Here is a 22,336-nt window from a genome sequence, read left to right as displayed (position 1 = left end):
TCAACCATTCACTATCCCCTGTCGTACGCCTCTGGTAGTAGCTAGAAACGTTTATTTATCTCAATTTAGTAGGGTGTACAGTACCTACACTGTCTGCCAAGTATGATAAGGATACGCCAAATAGTTTTAAAGTACTGGGTACAAATAATTTTTAAATTTTAATCATATGAATCATATTATCATAAATTAATCAAAAAACTGTGGTATTTCATATTTAACTTCAAATATCTCGACAACTAATGACTTTATTACCAATGAAGAGTATATTATTTACGTGGAAAGTATTGGAGAATCTAAAAATGGCACTAAAATAGTAATTATTCCTCCAGTGGCGTAGAATTTGAGAAGGGTAACCATTCACTATCCCCTGTCTACGCCTCTGGTAGTAGCTAGAAACGTTTGTTTATCATAATTTAGTAGGGTGTATAGTAGTCGCACTTTCTGCCAAGTATGAAAAGGATACGTCGTATAGTTTTAAAATGCTGAGCAAAAATAATTTTTAAATGTTTAGATAAAACACCCTGTAACTCAGTAAGGAACCACATTTTGTTTAAGTGTTTTAGGTTAAATTTTCGTATTTTGTGCTAAGGTTTCTCCAGTTACTATATGGACAATTATTAATGAAACACCCTGTGTAATAAAATTGTTTGTCAATACCTTTCGGCATTGTTTATGTTTGTCGCTGATAATCAAAAAGATTGGGATACTTTAATTCCTCTATTCCTGTTAGCATGTAGAAGTTCCGAACATGAAACAACCGGTTATTCTCCATCGATGATGATCCACCGGAAGAGGAATAGCTTCCTCAATCTTATATTCGGAAGATTACCGGCCCTGCTAAGTAAAATAGGTACATTGAAAATTTGAAAGAAAAATAGGAAAAAGTCTACGAATTTTCTTGTACAAGTTTGAAGCTTCAAAATGTTAGATCAGCCAAGGCCAGACTCAATATGCAGGCTCCTGTACACCGTCCTGAAGAAAAGTTGGCAGGTTAAGAAGTAACAGTATAAGTATTGCAGTATTGAATAAAGTGCTTATAAAGAATTGTAACAATATCTTGAAAATTGGTTGGTAGAGAGGAGAGAGAATACCCATTACAGAAGTCCGGTACCCTCTAGCATCTTGTACAGGTCTAGTGAATCGGTACCATATGGTTTTGGAAACACTTATAGAAGCTAAGCTCTCTAGTAAATCCGATGACCCTTCTCCGAGTAAACGGAACTACAGCAGTCTTCTCAGGTTTAACCCCAAGTGACTACCCTCGGCACCATTCCTCAATGAGCCCCTCAATCAGTAAAACTACATCATCGGCGTAGGCTTGTACATATACATACCGGGTGGTGAACCGTAAAACGGGCCATAGGAAACTCAATGTAAAATTCTAAACTGTTGACATGCTTCCGTAATTATTTTACATCAAAAGTCATGAGAGAATATTTGTCGAGAATTGAAATCTGTATTAAAATCAAAAAATAAAATTATTGTTCTACGATTTAAATGCATTCCAAAATTTTGAAAAATATGATACATTTGCCATAGTAGGTATGTGTGTAAAAGTTAGGCCACAAGTTACTATTTAACTGACAGTACTCACACCATTGACTGAATAAAAAATCTTTATTAATACTTTCTCCGTAACTGAGGGTATCTTATCAACTTTATTGTTTTTAAACAATAAATGATAAAATAAAAATATTGACAGTTCAAAAACGTGAAAATAATGCCTTCATTGTGACACATTATTGCACTGTGTGTGGCCTAATTTTGGGCTGAGAAACTGAAAAATGTATTACATTTTTACAAAATTTTGGAATATGTTTAATTTGTAGAACAATTTTAACAGTTGTTTTCAATACAGATTTCAATCCTCTACAAATAGTTTCTAATGTCTTTTGATGTATAATAATTAGGGAAGCAGGAATTCAACAGTTTAGAATTTTACATTGAGTTTCCTGTGGCCTGTTTTCCAATTCACCACCCGGTATACTTTGTTCGGACAGTCGCTGAAGAAGTCCATCACCCATTAGTTATTCTCTGTTCCTGTACAGTAGTTTCGTATCGTTTTCTTTAATGTGTTTGTATTAATTTTGTTTTTTTTTTTTCTTCCAGATCTCAAACACAGCAACCATAAAACCACTGTGCAGGTTTTACCTAGTTTTGCGACTTACCTACCCGTTTTGTAGATAACTAGTTGGCAGACAAATAAAACTAACGTCGTTACAGAAAAATCTGCGTGACAAATTCCAAAAATTTAACATCAATTGGCCTAAATATACATAAAATAAGCAGTCCCTATATTTTTACAAACATGTAAATATAAAGCAAATAAAGGTCATTTTTAATACTGTCTGATAACGGAAAGAAAAGACTGTGTTTGATAATATTTTGAAATGTCATTGCCTTAAAATATATAACGAAGGAATGTTTTAAGTCATGAATTCAAATCAAAACATTTTACTAAAACAGATCATTGATAAATGATCTGTTTTTAGGGTATCTTATGATTGCATATTGAAGCGAACCTCGTTTGTTGATTTGCTGATTTTTATTTCTAAATCGAATTTATAGTTATAGAAATAAAAATAATTTTAGTTTATATCTTATTGTTAACATATTTTTTAGGATTGTGATTTTTGTGTTTACTGATAATTATTACAGAGAAAGGACTTAAACGTCGCACATGTTTTTAACTGCGTTAATTATTTGTTTACATGTATATTTACCGTTGTGAAGTAGGTATTTTTTTATTTTGACTAATGCAAAAAACACATTTCAGTATAGATGCGTGTTGGTAACATTACTGTTAATTACTTCTTAAAGTTAAAATTTGATTTGGTTTCCAGTAACAGGACTTAAAGAGGTACCAACAAGGTATGAAAAAAAGCAAAAGTAAATTATTAAACCTTTTACATGCCACTATACGTGTAGTCCAGTCGGGTTAGACGAATAACTGACCTAACCTTGCATGCCGAGCTGTCCCAAATTTGATTTTTCTAATCTTTAGGGGAGGCCAATAGTAGTGTAAATTTAAAATCTCGACTGAATACCGCCGTTGCGTTAGCTCTTATTTTGATTTCAAACGAGAACCATTTTTGGTCAATATCTTCGCCATTTTCAACTTTAAAACCAATCAGATCTTACGCTCGCGCTTTTACCGCATACGTACTACAATAAATATTGATTTCAGCAAAAAATTAAAGAGGTCTAAATTGTATAAAATTCAATTCTCTTCATTTTTGTGTAGGTACATTTTTGTTTTAATATTAATAATACACGAGATAATTGAATAATTATGCTTTATCTGTCACTATTTTCCCTCATAACTGGGAAAATATCGACCGCACGAAAAAAATTATAATATAATAATATAGAAAATCACATTTTCAATCATTTCAGTTCCTACACTTTTTGTCGAAAAGTTGAAAATGGCGGAGATATTGAGCAAAACGGTTCTCGTTTAAAATCAAGATGGCGGCTAACGCAACGGCGGAATTCAGTAGAGATTTTAAATTTACATTACTATTGACCTCCCCTAAATATTAGAAATATAAAATTTGGGGCAGCTCGGCATGCAAGGTCAAATGTTATTCCGACTGGGCTAACGTCAAAATTAGGAAAAAGTAAAAAGTAGATTCGTTAAGTTCCTCACAGTATTAAATAAGTATTTCTTGTCTAATTTATTAATTGTTACGAAGTTATTATTTTTTATATCCCTCGCGTGTTATTAGTTATAAATCTATATGTTTAACTGTTTAAATTTTAGAACATGACACATATTATGTTTACTGGTACGAATATTAACAACTATTTAAGTCTAACATAAGACATTGTTGCGTTGTGGTTGTGACCAATATAGTATATTTCATGTGTGAATTTCAATTAAAGTTCATTTTTTGTGTAATATCCATTTTTTTATTTTGGTTATTAGTGATACTTTAATGATTAAGATTATTAGTTTGCTCGCAAAGGTAATATAATCAACTGTGACTAATCAAACGTAATAAATTAAAATAGAGTAGATATATTAAAAGTACGCGTTCATGATGTCGACATAATTCTTCTTTTGACATAATAATCCTGGATGGGTCTTTGCTTGTCTGGCTATGTCTTTCCAGTCAGATCTCTCTTGTGCCCTTCTCCTCCATTGTCTTATATTTATGGTTTTCAGATCATCTTCCAAGTCATCCAACCATCTCGTCCTGGGCCTTCCTTTTTTTCGCTTTCCTATCGGGTTCCATTGCAATATTTTTTTATTATTTTTTTTTTTGTTGTTTTTGCATCCTCTTGTCTCTGGACATGTCCCAGCCATGACAGTCGTTGACTTTTCACAAATCTAACAATATACCCTTCATTCAATTCATTAACCTCGTCGTCTTTCCTGATTCTCCATGTGCCGTATTCCTCTTTTATCGGGCCATATACTTTTCTCAGTATCTTTCTCTCGAGTGTCCGGAGTTGACCTTTATCTTTTTTTGATATTAACCAATTTTCACAACCATAGTAGTCCAAGAGGCAGCGCTGAAAAATCTCTTTGAATTTACTAAAGCTAGATTTTTCACAGTTGATTACTGTGATTGTGTAGAGTGTAGAGAAACATACTGCGGTCGGTCAAGCGAAACGTAGAACAGGGGTTACTGAGAGGGTATCAAAGTTGCTTTCCTACGAAGGTAATTAAATCCATTTACTAAGGCTGAAAATCAGTACACACATTCTAAATTAAATATAAATAAAAGTTATTATAGTCGGTCAGCTGCATGGCGGGACAGAGCCGGTCGGTCGGCCCCAGTGAATGTACAGGGTTATTCACTATATTTTGACCCTCTTGTAAACTGCTTTATTTACAGAATTAGGAAAAAATGTAAAATACAAAATTCAATTTTTAAATTATGATTTTTTGACATATCGTCGGCTTACTGCCAAAACTAACCAACTCCATTTTTAAAAGTTTTGAGAAACCTACCTTTAAACTTTAATTTGAAATGAAAAATCGTCTGAATTTAAATAATGATTTAATAATTGAAAAGTATGACAAAAATATTTTTCAGTTATTAAGTAATTTTTTAAAATTCAGTCGATTTTCAATTTCAAATTAAAGTTTAAAAGGTAGATTTCCCAAAACTTTTAAAATGGAGTTGGTTGGTTTTGGCAGTAAGCCGACGATATATATCGTATTAGTGACGTCATCCATTTGGGCGTGATAACGTAATCGACTATTTTTTAAATGGGAATAGGGTCGAGTGCTAGCTCATTTGAAAGGTTATTCAATTCCCTATTCAGTAATATAAACATTAATATGATTAATTATACAGGGTGTCCAAAAAAAATTTTTTAATTAAATTGTTTAATAATTCAAAAAATTTTTGTTGGACACCCTGTATAAATAATGATCTTAATGTTATAGTACTGTATAGAGAATTGAATAACCTTTCAAATGAGCTAGCACACGACACCTATTCTCATTTAAAAAATAGTCGATTACGTCATCACGCCCAGATGGATGACGTCACTAGTACGACATATATGTCAAAAAATCATAATTAAAAAATCGAATAACTCTTATATTTTACATTTGTTTCTAATTCTGTAAATAAAGCAGTTTACAAGGGGGTAAAAATATAGTTAATAACCCTGTACATTCATTGGAGCCGACCGACCGGCACTGACGGACTATAATAACTTTTATTTATATTCAATTTAGAATGTGTGTACTGATTTTCAGCCTTAGTAAATGGATTTAATTACCTTTGTAGGAAAGCAACTTTGATACCCTCTCAGTAAACCCTGTTCTACGTTTCGCTTGACCGACCGCAGTATGTTTCTCTACACAATCACAGTAATCAACTGTGAAAAATTTAGCTTTAGTAAATTCAAAGAGATTTTTCAGCGCTGCCTCTCCGTCTATAGGTTACTTCGGGTCTAATCATTGTTCTGTAGCCTAATAATTTCGATGTCATCAATCTGTTATTAGAACAGTATGTACGATTCCAACTGGAAATACGTGCAATAATTGATATCGATATAATTAAAGCCCTTAGAGTCTTATACCATGTATTACCATGATGTTACTAGTATGGAGAAAGTACGTGGAACACAGAATCACCAAGAAGTTGAAAATTCCACGTAATATATTTAATCAGCAAGAACTAGTGGCATGTTCGGATCATTCAGGAATGCAAATGAAGAATTTTGTTATATTTATAGGTAAAATAAACATAATCATCATTCAACGTTAAGGTATGAGTCAAATAAAAAGCTCAAAAACTCAAAAGCGGAGCCATTTCGGCGTATCTTCCAATTTTGCTAGTAGACGATTTACGAGAAAATCAAAAAAGCCACTTATGTAGGTCACTAACGTAAAAAATAATATTAAGTGTATGCACTTATGTTCATGTACTATTTACTAGCCATGCCTATAAGGGAATTCATTCAAACTCTTCGCTTGTTTTTTTAAAAAGAACCAGAATCTCACTTTTAAAGTTGTCCTGATTTGTTTGAAGGAATATATCCTTAAAATTTTAATAAAGTATCATTTGAAATATTCACTTGGTTTTAGTACTCTACAATGGTACTCTCTAAAAAACAGAAAATTTTGACAACTTCAAATGCTACAGCTGTGTTTTAAAAAGTTCAAAATTGTGCTTATAAGGAATTATGGAATTGTCAACTAAATACTACGTGAAGGCAAATATATGTATTATGTGCAATACCTATATATTTTTTTGATATTATTGACTTCAAACATTTTTTTTTTTATTTTCTCTAGAATACTCACTAGCAAAATGGGAGGATACACCGAAACTGATGCCCTAATTAAGCTCTAATTACGCGCTTTTATTTGACACGCACCTTAACCTTTAGTGCCGACTGTTTATTTTGCTTTAGGCCTAGTTTAATATTTTCGTGACAAGACATTTTGTAACGCGACAATTCGTAACGTCAAAATTAAATTATTCTGTTTATTTTTGTTAACGTGGAAACTATCTGTTGTTTCAGTTACAATTGAAATTGTGTTTATAAATTTAATGTCCGACTGGTATATTATTTGACAAATAATGACATGATTTCGAAGTCAGTTAAGTATGATATAATGCCCTATGGCGTTATTTTGAAAAATAACGCCCTAGGGTATTAAATTTAAATAACTAGTTAAATACTGTCAAGTTGACAAATAGCAACCTAAGTAAAACTATGGTTACCACAATTACGTTACGACTATTGCTGCTAAATGTACTTATTTGAAAACTAATTAATTCAAAATTCATTCAAATTTTTTGCATATAAAGAATATTTAGTCGGACATTAAACGTTGAAGGCACCACGGGTATTATAGGTAATAACGCTTTCGGTCAACGTATATCCCTCGGGCCAAAGGCCCTCGCTATATACAGCATTGACCTCAAGCGTTATTATCCTTATAATACCATTGGTACCTTAATAACTATAACGAACCCGCATCAGTATTATATTAATTATTATAGTAAATACATTGTTCTGAAGCTATTTTCTTGTGGCATTTTTATAATAAATTACTTTTAATGGGAAATAAGCCACAATTTTACCAAAAAAATGATTTTATTAAGTAAATACATTATTATTAAACTGTTTTTATTCGTTTCGTTATTTTTTAGACTTAGTTTTACTACTTTAAAGTAATCATTCAAGATAACATATTAAAAAAAATTCATTCATATTAACAAGAATATGTGTGAAATATATTTAAAAAGAAATAATGGTCTTAAAAAACTACCACTACTTTTAGTATAGAAATGTATGCAAAATGAGTTTTTGTATAAATTAAGTAATACATACTAAATTTGCCAAAAAAAATTTAAATGTTGGCGTGACGAATATATGTAGTTACGAACTGATGGCGTTACGAATTGTCCATTACCGTTTGTCAGGTTACGAACTGTCGCGTTACGAGATGTCATGGAACGGCACCCAAAAAAAGTTGAAGGATACCTGTAATGACCAAACTGCTGATATCAAAAAATCCACAGTCGATTAAGTGATTTACACTTGATTATATTTCATGTGATTTCGTTTTACTTGTGTTAGAATTAAATGTCTATGAGGTCTTTTAATTAAATTAAACAATACTTTTATGGCACCACAATTATAGGATACCCTATCAAGTTCACGCAGACTAAAAGTTCATAGCGTTCTTTAAAAAATACATTTTGTACAGTAAAGTAACTATTGTGATTAATCTAGATGTACATTTTATGAAAATCCTGACTTTCATGGTAATCTAGATTCATATTTAACTACCTATACTTTATTTTACGTTAAGAACGGACCGTTTTGCTTACGCAGATCAGTGTTGCCAAAATTCTCAGGCACGTGTTGCTACTAGATTCATTTTCGATGCGATAGAAACAGCACCGCCGCGCTTCTATCGTCCATAAGAAATACGTAGCCCTATCTATGGCAATGTTCCGTCCTTAACATGAAACGCTCTATAGTTGGTAGTGCAGAGTAGGGATATTTTTTATTAATTGTAGAAGCTATCTGAAATTTTAATATGAATACAGTATACTTTTAAAAACTGAGATTATATTAATTATAGACGAAAATGGGAAAACGGAAATATACTTTTAATAATAATTGGAAAAATAACGTTTTTCATATATATTATTGCTTAGTATGTTTCAACAGTACTCATATGGGAGTTTTTTATTGTGTTCATCTTAAAATAAGCTTATAACGTATTTATTCGTTTTAGAATCCCTAATAAGGTTATCTGTTTGACCGTGGTTACAAATCAATTGTAATTTTTATATTAGTAGTTTATAACTTTCTTTTGCTCATTACCCACAACAGATATTTGATTAGCCTGTGATTTTTAGATTTTCTTTTAAAAAAGTGTTGAAACCCTACCGTCTATTACGTTTAAGTTGTTTACTTTTGGTGTGTAAAAAATAAATTTAATAAAAGTTTCGTCTTGTTTTCTTTTATATTTAGTGTTAAAATCTTGGAGTAATGTGGGTAGTATTATTCACGATAATAACGTGATACACGGTGATAGTATTGTGACGAATTACCGACCGTAAATCACAGGTTCCGTCTCGACAGCGCATCACGTAAGCAGACATCTGGAAGGATGACTCATCGGACGAGCGAGGAAAAGATTTCTCGAGAAAGATCGCCCACGCATTTATAAAATTGGGCGGTTCCGTTTTTCTGGAACGTTCGAAAACATGGCTTGTATTTTTGTATTCAATATAAATAAGGATATAATTTTGAGGAGTGGTTAGTCTGTAAAAATATATTCGTCTGTACTGTTATATAAATAAAATCGTATATAAATACGAACCGCTTGTTTCTTTGTAATTATAAGTTATTAGAGTAAATAACCGCTACAGTATTATTAGAGATACTGCTCATCTGAGGTACCCAAGAAATTAGGCGTGTGTAACTCTTAACTAACGCAAATCTGTGTAACTCCTTTGCACAAAGTTGGAATAGGGGGGAAAATATCAAATGCGTAAGACTGAGACAGGGAGAACCGTTGTTCCCATTCCTATTTAGTCTGGCACTAGGATATGTCATGCGAATAATGTATCCAAAAATCAAACCAAACATGGCTGATAAGGGAGCAAAAATCGTACTCACCTTGCCGATGACGTATATTTACATGCAGTAGCACAAATTAACATATAAGAAGATAAAGATATTTTCCCGAGCTTTGAGCTGCATTAAATATGGGTCTAAAAATAAATGAAGACAACGAAATACATGGCCGCTTCAAAACAAGAACGACCGATAATAAGGCAGAATATTACTTTATATAATAATTATTTGATATAATAGGATTAGTAAATAATTAATATACCTTTTGGGATTAAATTTTAAGCCCACTAGCACTCATTACGGGTACGCCTATGGCCGTTTCCGTAAATAACTACCCTTGGCTAATTTTATTATCATAACGGTAGGAACTAGCGGTACTGGCACATTTCGTTGTCGGTACGACAAACACAAATAAGCTATAAAAACCCTAACAAACTAGTATTGTTAGAATTTTTCTGCATAAAGACAAATTTAAACTACGAGTATTCGCATCATAAAAATAGTCTCGTTTTTATAACTTTATCTAAAACCGAAAATAGGTCGGTCCTTTTTGACAAATGTATTTTTTGAGAGGGGACATACCCTCACTTTTTTTAGAGGAAAGGACTTGGTGGCTGAGTATCTTGGAGTGCAGACGTGTGTCTCTAGTATCTAATATCTTATCTACAATATATCTTATCTGAGTGTGAATTCACTCTATCATCTTCCTGATTGAGATCTAACATACGATTAGGTCCAAATCACAATATAAGTAACTTCAGTGCTTGATTACTAGTTAACCCTCCGTTAGTCGCTAGGATAAACGGAGCACCAAGAGTCGCTACGGTGTCAGAGACCGACAATTTATAAAAATAGTTATTGCTATAAAATTGATACAAATATTTTATATTGTGTATAGGAATGACTGAAAAATATTTTTGAAAAACAACAGATATAAAATGAAAAACCCTAGTACCCTAGTATACCAATATACATATTGTTATTTGTAATATAAAAATATTCGCTAGGAACCATTTCCCATAATTCCAATAAACGTTTTTGTTCGGCTTTAAAGGACATCTATAAATAAGATTTGACCCAAACTTACCGATAAAATGCAATAATAAGATGCTAAATCTTTACCTGAACTGCAAGTTATGCCAATAAAGTAATAACCACACCGTTAGTCGCTACGGAGTCTTGCACCGAAAATAGCTATAAAACTCGCACAACTGTACCCAAGTAGGTAAGAATGAATACTAACACGAGGAAAAAACCAGTTATTTTGTAAATCCCGAATGAATAATTCTGTCGTCGGTGTGTGACACCGGTAGCGACTAACGGAGGGTTAAAGTAAAGTTTAGATTCAGTGCAATTTAAGAAGCGGCATCATCAGAGTTACTGTAAGTGTCTTAATTAAACATTACATCCAATTATCTCCAAAAATAGAGCTAATCTACGGGCTATCTATCTCGAACCTTTCTTCATCTGTGGTTAAGACTATCCACCGATGTAATCTAGTTCACTAAAGGACTGCGATTTCATTAATAGAACTTTTTAATCATTAAATAAGAAGTTTTCATTATCAAATATTAATTACAAACATTCACTATTTAATTAAAAACTGCGATGCCTTATTTAAAAAAACCGAGTGCGGCTGGTTTTTGAATTTTGAACTATAAACTTTTGTTAACTTTGTATGCTTTGAATTTAATGTTATTATATATTTGTTCTTTATATTTTCTATCCATCGTTAAATTTATAATAATAGTTATCTCGAGATAAGCCCTAAACATCAAAGAGAGTATCTAGTATCTTTAATGATAGATGCTTGATTGAATTTTTTTAATTAATGACCATGCTCTCTTTACTGTGCGTTTAATTGTGCATGATTTTACCATATGTATTTCTTTTATATTGTATATTGTTTCCTGTTTATTTTTTGTTGTTTTTTTTTGGAATTCACCCATTTGGTGAACCATTTGTTTAATATATTGTTTTTTGTTTATTTCACGATTTTTATTTATCTACTACTAATAAGTTTCCTGATAAGAGATTACCTCTAAATATTTGCTAAGTAACATAACTATCACTATATATTATCTTCAACCAGGAGAAAGATCTCGCAGAATAAGTTTTGTAGGTAATTAGGTGGCCGACTGTCACCGAATATATTTATTATTTCTTTATGTAGTGTGTTGACAACATTTATTTTTTACTAATTAACTGTTCATATCTTTTCTGATATTTGGTCTCAGAACCTAATTACCTTTCCTTACCTGTTTTCGTTTATAAGGTTTCTTAATTTTCCCCTTTTAACCCCAAAAAGTTAAGTGGCGCCCTCTTTCTATCTTCTCTTATCTTTGGTAATTTTAACTACCTATCTTTTTCTCTCTCTTCTCTAATCTACCTTCTCTTGTCTTATCTTTACCTATTTCTTCTATTTGCCCCATTCCACGTTCCAAAAGCTAGTTTCGAACCCACGACTCGCTTTCCACCAACCATCTGGCTGCCGTTCGCAGTGTCTCCATTGGTGACCTTTCTAGCACCATCCAAAAAAGGTTTCCGAGGTTACACCAGTAGTCGCATGTGGGAGCGAAACATGGACGCCAACAAAAAGAGAAGTACATAAATAAATTGCTGGCGTGGGAACGTAAAATCCTTCGAGTGATATACGGCCCAGACACAAGGTCTAATCCTTATTTATTACTTTATTTTATTATTAATCACCTGATTGGTGCTTTATCTCTTGTTATTTTGACCACGCGTGTCTCCCCCATTCTGCTTATGTGGTTATTCCATTCTTTTTTCTATTTAGTGTCCATTCATTTATACACTGTACGTTACATTGTCTTCTAATGTCTTCACTCCTCTGTCTATCGCTTAGCGTATTTCCTGTAATTCTTCTCAGTACTCTCATTTTTTCGCAGAACGTATAGCAAGGCTCAAGTGGCAATGGGTCGAGCATGTTGCCCGAGATAATCCTGGAAAATGGACACAGAGATTAACAAACTAGAGAGCAAGAGAGAACAGGCTAGGAGTAGGCAGACCGCAGAAGAGGTGGACAGATGATATCAGACAAGTCCCAAGCAAACAGTAGATCAGAATTGCCAAGAATAGAAATCGATGGAAGAAAATGGAAGAGGCCTATGTCCAGCAGTGGACGAACATAGGTTGAAGAAGATTCTCATTTCTGTCGTTTCTAGTGGTATTTGTGTTGTGAATGTATCGGCTTTTGTTTCTGAAGTATATGTCATTATTGGTCTTACCCTGGCTTTATAAATTCTTGACTTCATCTCAGGGTTAATATATCGGTTTCATCATATTCGCGATGTTAAGTCAGAATGAAGACCTCTCGTGGATTTCAGCTGAACTAGTTTCGAGGGTGTTTTCAATGTCAAACGCTGAGCGCGCATGCATTTGAAACAAGTAGGTAATATTCATTATTTATTTTTGCAAGTTTTTTTCCAAATATTATATACAATATCAACGTCAACTTTTATTTGAAAGGTGAACGAGTAGTCAGTCTTACAATGTAATCTGAACAAAGAACACGTTTATTACAAAATAAAATTTCACAAACATCCCAAAACTAAAATACCTAAATACAAAATAATTGAAATTATAAATTTAGTCTTATAAACACACATTGCACTGATTTTTTTTCACTTCGATGTTTGCAAAAAAATTATTGAACAACTCTCACTTTAACGCTCAATATCAAACTGATAAAACACTTCACTCACACATATCCAAATACACTGCGCTCCAAAATTAACGCATAATTTTAAAAACCTGGTAAATCAAATAATTTTAATGTTTCGATTTTTGTGATAATATATTATTGTTACCTCCGGTATATTGTAAAATTTATCGAAAGAACGGTAAAAAATGCCGATTTTGTTATCATTTTTGCAAAAAAATTAAAAACATGTTAATTGTGCTTCATTTTATTTCGAATTTAGTTAGGTTGGAATACGTTGTGCTGAACGTTTAAAGGGGTTTTTCATGTTTATTAAGTGTTTTTTTTTTCTTTGAAATGAACCACCAGCAGCAAGAAAATCGAAATTTGTTAGAAAGTGAATGTATTAGAATCGTTTAGCGAAGAAGGAAACACTCAAGTAGAACTCGCTGAACGTTTTAACGTCACTCAGTCAACCATTTCAAGTGTTAACACGTTTTTCTGTTACTGGAAGTAACTCGAGAAGACCCGGTCAAGCCCGCAGAAGGGTTACAACTCCTAATCAAGACCGGTTTTTGACACTTCGTACACTGAGACAAAGGTTTATTGCCAGTACTTCTCTACAAAATGAATTTTTGGATCGTTCTAACTTTAGAATCTGCCAAAATACGATTAGAAGAAGACTTGCCGAAAACGACCTACGCCCTGGAAGGGCACTAACTGGCCCATTATTGACCAGAGACCATAGAAGGCAAATATTGCATTTTGCTCGTGAACATGTTGATTGGAATAATGACGATTGGGGAAGAATATTGTTCACCGATGAATCCAGGTACTGTTTTTTTGCTGATGACGGGAGAAACAGAGTGTACAGAAGGTCTGGGGAACGCTACGCACAGTGTAACACCGTAGCACAGTGGTTCCAAATGCTGAAAACGTGGTCATGGGGCGAAAAAAGGAGTCCCTATTTAGGGATTTTCATGTTTACAGTTGTTTTCTCATACTATCGTAGAGTCCTAACACGCAGGTATGACGATCAGACTGGATGTATTCTGGTTCACAACTCAGGAACAAGTGGGCCATGTCCGGGGTTATTTTGGGCGGCAGAGAAAGTGAAAAAGAACGCGTATATTGAAAAAGCTGTAAAGCCTTTTGTAGTTTATCAATTTTATCGCTGTAGAGCAGATTCTTCTTTTTAAGTATGTAGTAATGTAATGTGTGACTTAAATCAACATTTATTAACAATAAATGCCTTAAATTTGTTAATGCATAAATAGTGAAAATCTACTTGAAATAACTAAAATTTTGTAAAAATTGATTCAAAAAGTTCAAAATTCTGCATAATTCTGCGACAAATGTTTATTAATCTTAAAATATATAGTAAGGAGATACATAATCACTTTGGTTTAGCTGCCTATAACTGCCTATGCATTGCTGGCAGTTGTTTGAATACAAAAGTGGGAAATGACGCATATTACATGATTCTGGCGATTGTTGAGTATGCATGGGCAGTATAAGTAATAGTTTCTGAATATTGTACTTCATAAAGAAAATGTATTGGTAATGAGCAGTTTCAAAAGTCCCTTATAATATAAAGTTTTTAACAAAAATGCGGCTAAAATAAAATTTCTTTCGTCCATATTGGATCCGCCATTTTGTTTAAAAAAAAGTAATGTTAGATTTGTAATCAGCGACCTTAACCTACCAAATTTGACAAAAAATTTTCCTTTTTCATTGATATTTTCAATGTCTTTCCGCCATGTTGGATCCGCCATCTTGTTTTTCAGAAAAAATAATGTCAGATTCGTAATCAGCGATGCCAAAAGTCCTAAATGTATAAACAATATACGCTTTTAAAGGTTCATGACCACGTTTTCGGCATTTGGAACCACTGTGCGTAGGGACTGTACAGTATGGCGGCGGCTCGGTAATGGTGTGGGATGGGATTAATTTGGAAGCTCGTATGGAATTAGTTAAATAGATCGCGGGCGGCTTACATCGCAGAAGTATATAACAGACATTTTAGAAGAGCATGTCGTGCCATTTGCACCATTTATTGGGGATAATTTCATGCTTATGAAAGATAACGCCAGGCCACACATGGCAAGAATTGTGCAGCATATCGTCAGGAAGTTGGAATTCCTGCCCTGGATTGGCCTGCGACAAGTCCTGACCTCAACCCAACAGAACATGTTTGGGACATCATAGGCAGACGACTACGACAATTACCTAATGCACCAAACACATTAGATGAACTGTTTTTGCGGTTAGTTGAAATTTGGGATCAAATTGATCAAGAAGAAATAAAAACGGTAATTCTCAGTATGAGAGATCGTTGTCAAGCATTAATAAATGCCAGAGGAGGCAATACTCGGTACTAGTACTTTCTTGAACTTTAAAAATTTCAATTCCGTCATTTATTTATAATGTTAGTTTGTTTAGATCAGTTGTTTGTTTAGATGTTTACATTTTTTGACATTTTTTGTAAAAAAAGAAAATTATTTTTATTTAAGATGGTCTAAAAACAACCATAAAGCAGAAAAGAACAAACAAAAAAATTTTCATTACAAAATAAGAATTTTAAAATTATGCGTTAATTTTGGAGCGCAGTGTAGATAGTGGTGTGTACGAAAGAATATTGGTAAAACTTTATAATGCGGCACGAAGTACCGTAGTGTGGCCACCGGAGGGTTAATAATATTTTGTGATGTTGCAAATATTCCTGAATATTACCCAGGGCAACACAGGACTCTTCCCACGTGGTTGGAATGTAGGAGGATTGAAACCACGTGGGAAGAGTCCTGTGTTGCCCTGGGTAATATTCAGGAATATTACCCTGGGTTGAAAGGCAACTCCAATATGTGAGGTTTCAATCCTCCTTACATTCCAACCACGTGGGAAGAGTCCTGTGTTGCCCTGGGTAATATCCAGGAATATTTGCAACATCACAAAATATTATTAAAAATATATATATCCAATCCTGTTACTCGATGAAGGAGCATAGGTCATCCACGAAGCTTCTCCATTCTCCTCTATTTCTAGCCATGGTTGCTATTTCTCCCCAGGTTTTCTTCATACTTTTGTGGTCTTGTTCAATGGTACTCCTCGATGTTTTGGTCGGGCGTCCTCTGCTTCTTCGTCCAACTGCATTCCATTTGAGTGGCTGTTTTGTTATGTCTGTATTTTCTTTCCTCACGGTGTGTCCCAGCCAGTTCCATCTTTTCCTCTTTATTGTTGTTCTGATGGGTTCTTGTTTGGTTTTCCTCCATAGTGCTACATTTGTTATGGTATTGGGCCAATATACCTTTAGAATTTTACGTAGACATCTATTTACAAAAACTTGGATTTTATTTACATTTCCGTCAGTTATTGCCCATGTTTCACTCCCATAACGTAGCACAGTTTTCACGTTACTATTAAATAGCTTTATTTTAGTATTTTGGCTGATCTGTGTTGATCTCCATATATTTTAGAGGGTTCCAAAGGCTTCTTGTGCTTTTCGTATTCTCTGTTTAATATCTGCTTGAGCTCCACCTTTTGCACTGATTATACTGCCTAGGTAGCAAAATTCTTGAACCTGTTTTATTTCTTGTTGGTTGATGTATAGTTTGTCACAGTTAGATACTCCTATTCTCATCTCTACTGTCTTGTTCGTGTTAATTTTAAGACCCACTTCTGCCGATCTTGCCTCTAGCTTCCTTAACATGCTCTTCATATCATCTATTGTGTTCGCTACGAAACATATCATCTGCGTATTCCATATCTGCTAGTTTCTTGTTCTGAAAGTAGTTCCAAGGGATCCCATTTTTTCTGTCAATTGCTTTTTCCAGTATAAGATTAAGACATATATTGAAGAGCAAAGGTGACAGTATGCAACCTTGTTTTAAACCTACTTCAATTGGTATTTTATCTGTCATTTGTCCTTTATGCAATACCTGACATGTTGTTTTCTGATACATCACTTTGATTATTCCAATGATCTTAGGAGGTAACTTATTTAGCCTTAATATTTTTCACAGGGCTGTATGCTTTATGCTGTCGAAGGCTTTAGCAAAGTCTATAAAGGCCATTATCAAGACTGCGTTCTGCTCTATAGTTTCGTCTATGATGATTCTTGCCGTCGAAATCCACAGAGAACGGCAGTTCTCACCAGTGGCGCACAACACCCCTACATGCGACACTATATATACACGAAATTTTCGATTTTCTAAACCTGACTGAATTGAAAATTGGGCCAAAACCCATCTTAAAGTTTAGGAAAATAGTCGTCCATTCATATGTCAACCATCAATTTTGGTCCAAGGGTGTGGATTTTACGGCCCTTCCCATTTAAAGCCTGTTTTTCGTTCTCGTCCCCAAAACTCCCAAAAATTTCAAAAATTTAAGCCCGACCTTTGCGGCTTCTGATAGCACAGATAATTACCTTTCCAACGCATGTTAAATTTTGAAAATCGGTTTTACCATTCAAAAGTTATCGAGCTCAGAAATATGACTCAATTTTTATTTAAAAAATTGAAAATGTTTGTGGGTATGTATGTATGTATGTATGTATGTATGTGTGTGGAAAAGTTACACCGATCTGAATGATTTTTTCTGTGTTTCAAGAAGGTGTGGGGGCCGATTCAGAACCGGTCTAATTTTTGACTTTTGACTACCCTTAAGCCAGCTAGAGGGCTAGGTAGATACAAAATAGCATATTTTTTGGGCGTATATATCTTAGGTTCAAGGAAAGACAGGAAAACCGCAAATACACCAAATCAATAGGGTTGAGTTAAGCTTTTAAATGGCGCATAAGCGATCAAGCTGAGGCATATACACTGCTCACCATAGCCAAAAAACTGAAAAATTAAACTTTGAAAATTTTGGTTTTTCGACAATTACTCAAAATTTCAACCTACGAATTGCGCCAATAACTGAGCGTTTGTAGAAGGACTTAGGACGCGTCTAACGGTGTATACTTCATATCTGAGAAAATTCGAATTTTTAAGTTATAGGCTTCATAAGTATGATCAAATATATTTCTTATGGGAAAAACGGGTTTTCAAGCTCAATAATTCCTATAATACGTTCAGTTATCACACTCGATCTTGGATGCATCAGATACTACTTGTCAATACGTTTCAAACTCATGTTTGGTGATCAACATCAGGTAAGCCGTTCAGAAGTTATAGAGCTCCAAATGTATAATTAGTCCAGGAACTGTAATTTTTCACTTCGCAATTTTTACAGAATGGATAGATTTGTTTGAAAATTTGACAATAAGTAGTGGATAGTCCAAGGATCAAAATCTATATGATGCAGAAATACGCTTTTACCATGGGGTGGTTGCCACCTCATCTCGAGGGTGGAAATTTTTTATTATATTTTGACCGCAAATGCTGGTAAAAATATTAATTATAAGCAAAAAAATGTTCATTATACATTTTTTTTAATAAAATTAATAGTTTTCGATTTAGTGGTTATCGAAGCTATTAGTTTTATATCGAACAAATTACCAGAGACCGGCAGTTTTCGCCAGTGGCTCAGAAATACACCCCCCTACACGCGACACTATTATATGCACGAAATTTTCAATTTTCTAAATCTGACTGAATTGAAAATTGTGCCAACTCCCATGTTAAAGTTCAGAAAAAGACTCACCGATTTATATGTCAACCATCGATTTTGGTCCAAGGGTGTAGATTTTACGGCCCTTCCTATTTAGGGTCTGTTTTTCGTTCTCGTCCCCAAAATTCCCAAAAATTTTAAAAATTAAGTCCAACCTTTGCGGCTTCTAATAGAACTTATCATTACCTTTCCAACGCATGTCTAATTTTGAAAATCGGTTATACCATTCAAAAGTTATAGAGCTTAGAAATGTGACTCAATTTTTATTTAAAAAAGGGAAAATGTTTGTGGATATGTATGTATGTGTGTTTGAAAGTTAAACCGATTTGATATTTTTTCTCTGTGTTTGAAGAGGAGGTCAGGGCCGATTTAGAACCGGTGTAGTTTATGACTTTTGACCACCCATAAGCCAGCTATAGGACTTGGTAGGTACAAAACAGCATATTTTTTTGGGGTATATATCTTCGGTTCAAGAAGAGACAGGAAAACCGCAAATACACCAAATCCATAGCGTTGAGTTAAGCTTTCAAATAGTGTCTAAGCTGTCAGGATTAGACATACACACGGCTCAGTATCGCCGAAAAACTGAAAAACTAAACTTTGAAAATTTTGGTTTTTCGACAATTACTCAACATTTCAACCTACTAATTGCGCCAATAACTTAGCGTTTGTAGAAGGACTAAGACGAATCTAACGGTGTATACCTTATATCCGGGAAAGTTCGAATTCTTAGGTTATAGGCTTCATAAGTATGATAAAATCTATTTCCTGTGGGAAAAACGGTTTCTTAAGATCAATAATTCCTGTAATAGCTTCAGTTATCATACTTGACCTTAGATCCATCAGATACTACTGATCGATACGTTTCAAACTCATGTTTACTGATCAAAATCGGTTAAGCCGTTTAGAAGTTATTAAGCTATAAAAGTATAATCCAATTAACGATTATTCCCGAAATGGTTTATGTAGTTGTAGTGGTTACGACGCTAAATTTGATCTGGCAACGGGCAATCCGATTTTATTTACCGGCCATTTCAATATTTTTGTTTTAATCTATTTCGAATAGAAAAAAATCTAGTGTACATTCGATGGATACTAGATTATCTGGGATATAATGCAACACAGGTGACCATTTATAAAGCTTGACGTGTAATAGGTAGTGTGACCAACTCCAATTCAGTCGAACTCGGGACAAAGCTGAAAAAAATACTTAAAATCCGGGACTTTTAAATGAAAATCGGGCCATGTTTTTCAAATATAGAACTTTAATATCATCATTTTATTGATAATTTAACATTTTTATGTTGACAATGATATTTTTGTTGGGATTAAGCAACAATTGATTGTAATTATAACTACATTTTTCTTAGTTTTTGACGTTTCGACTCCCAATCCGGAAATCGTTCTTAAAAAAGGAAATTTTTTATGTGGTACTAGTATTACAAAGAGCACTGAACGCTAGAATGCTGGAAAAAAGACCGGTTGGAAAGCCAAGAAAGGGCTGGGAAGACACAGTAAACAGCGACGCACAAGCACTTTTAGGAGTCCGTGTATGGAGAAGAGCAGCCACATACAAACAAGGGTGGAGGCAAAAAATAAAGGAGGCCAAGGCTTAATTTGGGCTGTAGCGTCGTAGAAGAAAAAAAATTAGTACATATTACATTCCAGACATTGTCGACTTTTTTGCGTCCCACCAATTCAATTTAATGTGAATTCTTAAAAGAATAACGTACCTATTCAAAATTTCAAAATAAAATTTTACCAAAATTTTGAAAATTCGGATGGCCAGGAAGCCTTGTTCGGGACACCGGGACACGACTTCGTAATTTGGGCCATGTCCCGGATTTTTCGGGCTAGTTGGTCACATTAGTAATAAGGCAAAATTGCATTCAACTTCATACATTTAATTTATAAATAACTTTGAAAAACTCCTGATACAAGAATAAAAAACCGCTAAACGCCGTAAAAATGAGTGGCGCATAAAATATTCCAGCTACAAAAGATCTGATATGAATATTACGTGGCGCGAAAATGGATTTTCATTTGATGCAAAACAAAATTCTAGTTTTATTTTAAAAGATTTTTCCATAATATTTGCTAAATTTGAAGTAAACGCGCCACAAAAGAGTTTTAAAATGCAAACTGTATCAAAGTTACTCTTTTGTGGCGCGTTTACTTCAAATTTAGCAAATATTATGGAAAAATCTTTTAAAATAAAACTAGAATTTTGTTTTGCATCAAATGAAAATCCATTTTCGCGCCACGTAATATTCATATCAGATCTTTTGTAGCTGGAATATTTTATGCGCCACTCATTTTTACGGCGTTTAGCGGTTTTTTATTCTTGTTTGGTCTATACAGGATCTTCCCCTTCTGAAACCCGCTTGTTCTTTTCTGAGAGTTTTGTCTATTATATTGTTGATTCTTTGATGAACGATAAATGCTAATATTTTATTTATGGAACATAACAGCGTTATTCCTCTCCAGTTTTCGCATAGCTGTACGTCCCCTTTCTTTGGGAGCTTAACGATAATTCCATTATTCCATTCCGTGGGTAGGATTTCTTCAGCCCATATATCTGCTAATAGTGGTGCTATTAGCTCCACGGTTCTCTCAGTGTCCGCTTTCCACAGTTCTGCTGGGATATCGTCCATTCCCGCTGCTTTGTTGTTTCTCAGGTGCCGGATTGCTTCAGCTATTTCTTTTTTCGTTGGAGTTTCTTCGTTTATCCTTAGATAATTTTCATTTGGCACTACGTCGTTACCCTCTTGGAACGGCGGCTCATTTTCTTCTTCTGTCATAAGTTCGCTATAGTACTCATGCCATCTTCGTGTTTGCTCTTCAGTTGTAAGCAGCTGTCCTTGTTTGTCTTTTAGTGGTTTGTCACTGTTGAAGTTCTTATTTGCAAGACGTTTAGTGGTTCTACATAGCTCTCTCTGACCATTTGTTTCGGCTGCCTCTTCTGCTAAGCGCGCCATCTTCTCTGTCCATTTTCTTTTGTCATTCCTAGCGCTCTTTTTTACTTGTATCTGCATACTCTTGGGTTATTCTGATCTTATCTTCTAATTTTTTTTTATTCTATTTAGTTCGGCTTTTAAGTCTTCCCCCGTTTTTATCAGTTGCCATATGTTATCACTTAGCCACTCTGATTTCTTTTCTTCGTTGTAGCCCAACACTTCTTGTGCGGTTTGGTGTACAGCCTCTTTGATCATCTCCCATTTGTTTGCTATATTTGTCTGTGTGTTGTTTACAGTTTCTGTGTTCAACTTTATTTTGTTACTCCACATTTTTTGGGTTTCACTGTCTTTCAGTCGTTGTATATTGTATTTTCTTCGTTTGTTATATTGTTTACTCCCGCTTTTTGCCTTTTGCCTTAATTTTTACTTTTATTTCTGCTATTAGTAGGTGGTGATCACTTCCTACATCTGCTAATCTTTTATTTCACACATCTAGAAGGCTACTTCTCCATTTTTTATTAATCAAAATGTGGTCTAT

General features: G+C 34.0%; 1 protein-coding gene across 2 annotated transcripts in view; it reads left to right on the top strand.

Moving 5' to 3' along the window:
- The window catches only part of LOC114335358 (proline dehydrogenase 1, mitochondrial), a 219,584-nt gene extending 210,644 nt beyond the window's left edge, over nt 1-8,940 (top strand). For both annotated transcript variants that reach the window (XM_050655614.1, XM_050655613.1), the window contains one exon: nt 2,110-8,940. The gene's annotated coding sequence lies outside the window, so the exon portion shown is untranslated. The remainder of the gene's footprint in view (nt 1-2,109) is intronic.
- Nucleotides 8,941-22,336: the final 13,396 nt, after the last annotated feature.

This window comes from Diabrotica virgifera, chromosome 7, assembly GCF_917563875.1.
Source record: "Diabrotica virgifera virgifera chromosome 7, PGI_DIABVI_V3a".
Taxonomy (NCBI): domain Eukaryota; kingdom Metazoa; phylum Arthropoda; class Insecta; order Coleoptera; family Chrysomelidae; genus Diabrotica; species Diabrotica virgifera.
Note: the sequence above shows the minus strand (reverse complement) of the source record. Positions and strands in the feature narration are given on the sequence as shown.